This window comes from Eutrema salsugineum, unplaced genomic scaffold (genome assembly GCF_000478725.1).
Source record: "Eutrema salsugineum unplaced genomic scaffold, Eutsalg1_0 scaffold_7, whole genome shotgun sequence".
NCBI lineage: Eukaryota > Viridiplantae > Streptophyta > Magnoliopsida > Brassicales > Brassicaceae > Eutrema > Eutrema salsugineum.
The window spans coordinates 8,518,573-8,526,742 of record NW_006256486.1 but is presented as its reverse complement, the minus strand read 5'-3'; the positions used below and the strand labels follow the sequence as shown (position 1 = coordinate 8,526,742).

The following is an 8,170-nucleotide window of genomic DNA, read 5'->3' as shown; positions in this document are numbered from 1 at the left end:
TGACCGTGTCAATTCCCAAAGCTTCAGTTCTTGGATGGATCTTGGTGCTACGGGTTCCCTCTGGTTGTGATGCATGGCCGTGTCAAACGCCAAAGGATTTCATCAAGTTGCCACGGGCAAGTCTGAAGTTGTGATGCTTGGCTGTGTCAAACGCCGAGGGATTTCATCAAGTTGCCACAGCCAAGTCTGAAGTCGTGATGCATGGCTGTGTCAAACACCGAAGGATTGCATCAAGTGCCACGGTCGGATGTGGATCGTGGCATTCCATCGTGCCAACCTTCCCTTAGCATAATTTCCATGCCTTGACGCTTGCAGGATATGTGTGTCTATATTCTTCCGGAACTCACCCCTCGCAACTCCAAATGGAATGATCTCAACTGTTCTGGAAAGAGGACTCAATTATCTCAAGTCTGGATGAAGGCCTTGTAGACTGAATCGGTCTGGCAACGCATCATCCTTCGTAATCTTTGGAGCTCGTCGGGTCGGTCTAAAATGGCAGCGAGACAGGTGTGCCTTCCGACGAGCTTAACTCTCTGCTCACATCTCCAAACAGGACGATCTAAAGTGTTCCGGAAATAAGACGTAATTCTCCCGATTGTTGATGAAGACACCAGAGGTTAAATCTCACTGAAAGTCCTTCATCCCACGCGATCAAAGTGAGGGTTTTGTCTGCACCAAACCATCTGTCCGAGTTGCTGCACACAGGGCAGGGTTCTTCCATGATCCCTGCTCCAAGTTGCTCCAAAAAGTCTCCAAATGACCTGAGAACACTCCAAAAATGCAGGACACTCTAGGACCTAATGCAAATCCTAGACAAAGCTAGAACCAAAGACAAACTCTAACAAAACTAGCTAAATGTATGCATGAGACTCAATCTTTGGACAAAAAATGCAATCCTAAATATGACAAATTACGAATATATCACTAAACTAAAAAACTAAACAAGTAAAAGCAATGAAAAACGAAAGCAAGTGCAAGTAAGTAAAATTGATTATAAATGAAAGCAAGTAATAAGCGAATAAAAGTAGAATGAAAATCGAAGGTTGTAAGCAATGAAAGACAAACGTTGGGCATCAAGGGGAATTCGCAGAGGTTCATGGTCTATGCTAAGTCGATTTGAAACAAGTGATAAAGGTAATCAACTACGTATGTTCTAGAACTCGAAGCACGAAAGTATGAATAGCCTACTTTTGCAGCACTAAACAACTATCTCCCGCAACCCTGATCAGTAGGTTTCCACTCTGATCCTGGAAGGGAGAAGATGCAATAGCAGAACAAGACTCATCAACACTCACAACTCAACTACAGGTAGGTTTCCACTCGTATAGAATCATTGCTCGTTTCACCCTAGTTCAGACAAACAATGAAAACTTTCGCAACATATCATATCAGATCGGCTTCTAATTGGCCAGCAGAGAATCACGCAGTAAGATTAAAGGCAAACAAAGAACATCTAGAAGATTATAAATCCTAAATCTATCGATTCATAAGCAAAGACACATGAAATTCCCTTTGAAAAATCCCTATAAACCCAACTGGGTAACTACTCAAATATATTGTAACAAAGCATCGTAGAGTATTGAAAATGCAGGAAATTAAAAAAATAAGGAAAAAAAACAAAGAACAGAGAAGCAGATGGAGGCGCGATGGCTTCCTCCAGCGGCGGCTCCTTATTCTGAGACGGCGGCTACCTCTAGGGTTGCTCCCACGAAAATTTCTCTCTCTCTAAGTTGTCTAAGTTTCGGTCCTCCGATTCCCCTCTTTAGAATGACCTAAAGAGGGTATTTATAGCTTCTGGGGTGGTCCTGGACACTTAGTGCTTCAAAAATAACGAAAGGAATTGATCTGGGATTTAATTAAGTCGTCTGGAAAGTGAACTACCAAGTTATGCGGTCATGCTGGCTCTACCCGCGGGAAAACAGGTGTTGGCCGCGGTCCCGGCACATGGCTCTCTTCCGAACTGCATTTTGTGTCATTCTTGCATCGGGAGTATCTGAAGATCTAACCGTTGGATTGTCTCCAAACCAAGTTCATTAAAAAGCTGGTTGGATCCTCTGTGTTGTCTCAAATTTTGGGGGTGATCAGATGGTGTGAAGTTTTTCATCGCTTGTCATACCTCTGATGGTCTGCATTTATCCAAAATTGCTCATTTGTTCCAAATTGCATATCTTTTGCCCAAGTTTCCTGTAAAGTCTTTTGAAACTCTAAAACATTGAAAACACTTTAAAGATCATTGAAAACAGAGTAAAACACCTACATAAGAAATAATTATGATCCATAAAAGTGGTCAAAATACGGTGTTATCAATGCTCCACTTTCCCATATTCCTTCAGACTTTCCTTGAGTGAATGAAAACTATGTTGTTCCTCCCTCTCTGGTGTTTTTGCACATATCTTTTGATATAAGCTAGAGAAAAATGCATGAGGTTCAAAACGATGGTTAAGGTAAAGGGTATTGTACCTGCTAAAGATGAACTGGCCATCCAGGACAACAAAGAGTGGTCAAAATGAGCTGACGATGTCCTAGATGTATAAAATGATGCCTGCTAAAACAAATGATGAGAAAATTAGATGTCAAGATAATATTCAAGTATAATGAACTAGTATATCCTGTTAGAAAAGATCTCCATGATTAGAAATCCTCTAGTAGGAGTTTGTAGTGCAAGTACTCTAGCTACCACCTAGTCTAGTACTAAGCACAAAAAGAAACCATCATGTAAAGTCGAGAAGCGCATGGGTCTTATTCCTGTTTTTGGAATCAGTGTTCCTGTTTTTTGAAAACCTTTTGAAAACCTTCTATGAAAGACCATTTACGAAAAATAAAACTTTAAACAAACCAAATTTTATTAGTAAAAGATGAACATCCTCCCCTAGAATTAAATCACAGTGTCCCGAGTGTGAATGAGAAGATGGCAAATAAAAACAAAATCGTCTAAAGAAAAGAAAGGAAAATGATGTAGAACCGTGGGTATGATGAGGTAATGGATGGGCGCCATTGTCTCATGGCTGCTGTCTATGTCTGTGGCAGAGAAATCATCATCATACTTGTAGTTGATATGTTCATAATTTGCATCATTTAGGTTGCATAAATCATTCCAAATCATGTTTTATTTCATGCATTTTAGGTCCTTACGGTTTGTTTTAGAACTTAGGAGATGCATTAGGTCCCAATGAGTCTTTGCATGTTTTGAGTGTTTATCAGGTGAATTTGGAGCTGAAAAGATGAATCCAGGAGGTGGTATGGTGAGCAAAGCTTGAAAAGTGGCAAATACTGGATCTTTGGAGGTTATCGGCCATTCTCGCTGACCAGTAAGGTTTTCTCGGCCATTTTTATGTACCGCGGGAAGAGTTTACCGGCCATTTTCATGTACCGCGAGTAAAGTGTATGGCCAAAATCTCCGGGTGCAAACATGTCTCAGAAATCGCCTGTCCGGGGAACCTTCCGGTCCGATTCGGATGGCGGGTGCTTCATAGAAGTTGGAGAGGACTTGATCACGGTTTCATAGCAAGTAGAATCACGGAATTCGGACGCCTGAGGAGGAAGTTAAGCTCGTCGGAAGAAACCCCTGTATCGCTGTTGTTTTGGACCGAGCCGACGAGTTCTGAAAAATGCGAAGGACCGAGTACTTCCAGGCCGATTCAGTTTCCGGGGCCTTCATGAGAATCGGAGACACTTGAGTCCTCTTTCCAGAACATCCGAGAACAGTCAATTCGGAGCTTTGGGCAGAAAGATACGGTCTCCGGACTGGACGTATGTATAGACGGCCTTCTCTGATCGTGTAAATGCACTGCAAAGATGACCCCTCCAGGAAGCTTTAACCGTCCCAAGCACCGAAGCTTCCTTCATAAAAGTTGGAGTCAAATGAGTCATCTATCTTCTGCAACCGGAATCACTCAATTCGGACAAGTATCCAGGAAGTTACACTCTCCGGAATGTGAGATGGTCCAGACAGCCCAGAATGACTAAGTTAAACATGCCGCGATGGAATGCCACGGTCCACACTTGGCCGTGGCAACTTTTGCACACCCTCGGTGAATGATGTGATCTTCATACCACGGTCTACACTTGACCGTGGCAAACACACACTTGGCTGAGAGGAACTTTGCAACCATTCGGCGATTAACACGGCCTTAGTGCCACGGTCTGAGGCTTGACCGTGGCAACTTCTTGCAACCTTCGGCGATTGGCACGAGCTGAATGCCACGGTCTGGGACTTGACCGTGGCAAATGAACAATTGGCTGGAGACAACTTTTACACAGCTTCGAGTTTTGACACGGTTTCAATGCCACGGTCTGAGACTTGACCGTGGCAAACAAATACTTGGCTGGGAAGGATTTCACATGCATACGGGATTTGACACGGTCTGAATGCCACGGTCTGGGGGCTTGACCGTGGCAACTTTTACACATCTTCGGCGTTTGACACGGTGACTTGCCACGGGTTTCAGACGAAGCTTGATCAGACCGAGGCATCAAATGGAACCAAGAACACAAGTGAAGGCTTTGACACGGTCAGGATTGCCACGGTCACACCAAGAACACACCAGACCGTGGCAAACCCATATTTGCCCATCAAGGCCCGGTTTGTTCCGGGTTGACCCGGTTCGCCCAAGCCTCCTTTATAAGGTTTTTAGACCTAATTTGTAGAGGACCTTTAATCTACTTTTAGTTTTCTTTCCCCTTTTGTGAAAACCTACTTAATACACTTTGTTTTAGAGAGCTTAATATCGATTTTAAAGTTTCTTTCCATCTTATTCATCATTTCTTATCATCAAATCAAACTTCTAATCATGATTAACAATACCTCTTGCAAAGGATTTAGTGTGTTGATCATGATTAGTGAGTAGTCACCTTAATGAGGTTCTAGATGTGTAGGTTAGGGTGCTAAAGTGTTAGATTAGGAGTGCTTAGGGCTAGATTCATTGATTCATTTCTCTAAACAACTGTTCTCTATGATAGATCCTTGATAATCACTTGAGATCTAGATTCTGGGAATTTCATGCACCAAAAGTGTTTGATGAAATTCCTGAAAGAGTTGTATTAGAGGTTTAAGCATTTTTCTGCATGATGATGTATTGTAATTTGCTTGAATGATCATTGAGAACTGTTTATTAATGTATATTGATTCATATTTCACAAATGGGAATTTGGTTTGAAAATGGATTAGTATAGGGGTTAATACCTTCATGAGAGGATTAACCTAGATTAGAGTTCTTAATCATTTGAATCATGTCTCATCATTGTCATTAGCATTTCTAGTTTAGCACCAAAGCACCCTAACCAACTATCATGTCTAGAATCTCATGCCTCCATCATATTCACATCATTTGTCATTGTCATTTGTCTTTAAACCTGTTTAAGTTTGTAGTTGTCTTTAGTTAACCAAAATCACTCTTGTTTGCTTGAATTAAGAACCTGATCACATAGTTTAGTGTCTAACACCACATCTGGATTGATAAACCTCTTTGTGCTACTTTGACAAGGGGATTGATAGCCCTGAGACCTTAAAAAGTCTTGTCTATCAATTGGCGCCGTTGCCAAATTGTGGTTTGTTTAGCATTAAGCTCTGATCTGTTCTTGAGATCAAGTGCTTACTTACTTGTTCTTACTGATTACTTTCAAGTTCTGTTTGTGATTTCAGGTGTATGAACACCAGGTCTAGATCAAGAAGCTGTGGTCCACCTTTCCCTCTCAACGACAACATCAACCTTTTGGTACCAAGGAGGAGAAGGGACAGACGTGGTAGACAGATTGATCAGGCTGACATGGAAGAACAAAGAGATCACGTGGTAGATATAGAACAACCGGTTCAAGAGCAACAGGCTCAGGGTAATGGAGCTGGTAATGGAGTTGGTCAAGGGCTTCATCAGGGTAATGTTCATCAGGAACAGGTGCACCATCAACAAGCTTATGTCCACCAGGGACAAGCTCAAGCTCATCAACAGAGGCATCAGGCCAATGTTCAGCAAAGACAACAAGTGCACCACCAACCCCACCTTTTCCAACAACAGCAAAGAAGATATGAGCAACCCCAAGTCTATGTTGGAGAGAATGACAGGGCCAATGCTCATCAGTATGGAGCTGGTATTCAGGCACCACCTGTGCAAAACAACAACTTTGAAGTGAAGGCATCATTGCTGAATATGGTCCAGAATTCAAAGTTCCATGGATTAGCAATGGAAGATCCCTTGGAACACTTGGATCAGTTTGATAAGGTGTGTGATCTGACCAAGTTTAATGGAGTTTCAGAAGACAGCTTCAAGCTAAGACTATTCCCATTCAGTCTTGGTGACAAAGCTCATCAATGGGAGAAGAATCTTACAAGAGGCTCCATTCAAACTTGGGAGCAATGCAAGCATGCTTTTCTATCTAAGTTCTTCTCCACCTCAAGAACTGCAAAACTGAGGAACCAAATCTCTAGCTTCACTCAGCACAGCAATGAGAGTTTTGGTGAAGCATATGAGAGATTCAGGAGCTACACAAACCAATGCCCACATCATGGGTTTAGTGAGGCTTCTCTTCTCAGCACACTTTATAGAGGAGCTCTTCCCAAGATTAGAAACCAACTGGATACTGCTTCCAATGGGAACTTTCTGGGTAAAGAAATACATGCTGCTTTAGAGCTAGTGGAGAACTTAGCATTGAGCAATGATACTTATGGTGAAGACTATGACAGATCAAATAGGTCTGAAGGTTCAAGCTCAGAACAGAGGCTCACCAGAGAAGTTAAGAAGTTGAGAAGTGAATTAGACAAGTTGAAGTTGGTAACTCACAAGCCAATGCATTTTGTTGGAGAGTATGAGGAACCATCTCAGATCTTTGAGAACATCAGTGAAGAGGGTCTCACCCAAGAAGAGCTTAACTACATTGGGAATCAGAGGTTCCAGAGATATCAGTATGGTAATGCCAATCCAAACCTCTCTTACAGGAACACCAATGTAGCTAACCCACAAGACCAGGTGTATCCCAATTCTCAAGCTCCACAGAACTTTGTTCCCAAGAACAACTTTCAAGGATCTTTTCAACCAAAGAATCAGTTTGGTCAGAATCAAGGTTTTGGTCAGCAACAACAAGCATTTCAAGGTCCTAATTTCAGTACACATCAGCAAAAGGCACCACCAGGGTTTGGTCCTCCACAGTTCCAACAGCAAGCGCCTGTTCAACAACAGTTTCAGCCACCACCGGTTCAACAACAGCCACAGATGGGTTCAGATATGGTTGGTATTCTGCAACAACTACTACAGGGTCAACAGATCTTTGCAAGTCAGAATGCAGCCATGCAACAGGAAATCAAGGAACTGAAGCAAAACCAGGCATCAAGCTCAAGGAACCAAGGTCACCTACCTGGAAAACCAGAACCCAACCCCAAGGAATATGCCAAGGCCACTACACTGAGGAGTGGAAAGGAGTTACCTGGTATTCAGAACAATAATGTGATCATTGAGGACAATGATCAAACTGAGGGGGAGGCAGCCTTAAAGGATGATCAAGTTGATGAGAAACCAAGGACAGAAAAGGGTAAAGAGGTAGCAAAGGAACCAGAACCAGAAAAAGTATATGTGCCACCACCTCCATACCAACCCAAGCTCCCATTTCCAGGGAGATTAAAGAAGCAACTAGTGGACAAGGCAAGAGCTGTATTTGAGAAGGCACTCAATGAGACACCACTCACAATGCCTCTCATTGATGCATTCTTAATGATGCCAAAGATGGGGAAGTTCTTAAAGGATGCCATTCTGAACAAGACAAAAGAGCTTCAGGGCATGGTAGTACTAAGTCATGAATGTAGTGCTATCATTCAGAAGAAGTCCATTCCAAGGAAGTTAACTGACCCAGGGAGTTTCACACTCCCTTGTGCCATTGGACCTCTTCTATTCTCTGGATGTCTTTGTGATCTAGGAGCATCAGTCAGCTTGATGCCATTCTCCATAGCAAAGAAGCTGGGCTTTAGAGTTTTCAAGCCTGCAAGGATTTCTCTTATCCTTGCAGATAGATCAGTTAGATTGCCTGTTGGTATGTTGGAAGATCTACCTGTCAAGATTGGTGGTTTTGAGGTTCCAACAGATTTTGTTGTGCTGGAGATGGATGAAGAGCCAGTAGATCCTCTTATCTTGGGCAGGCCATTCTTAGCAACTGCAGGAGCTATTATTGATGTGAGAGGTGGGATGTG

General features: G+C 42.6%; 1 non-coding gene across 1 annotated transcript; it reads right to left on the bottom strand.

Moving 5' to 3' along the window:
- Window positions 1-6,398: 6,398 nt before the first annotated feature.
- Window positions 6,399-6,505, bottom strand: LOC112083288. The gene has a single exon (XR_002897576.1). It is a non-coding gene; the product is annotated as a small nucleolar RNA R71 (small nucleolar RNA).
- Between the last annotated feature and the right edge of the window lie 1,665 nt (window positions 6,506-8,170).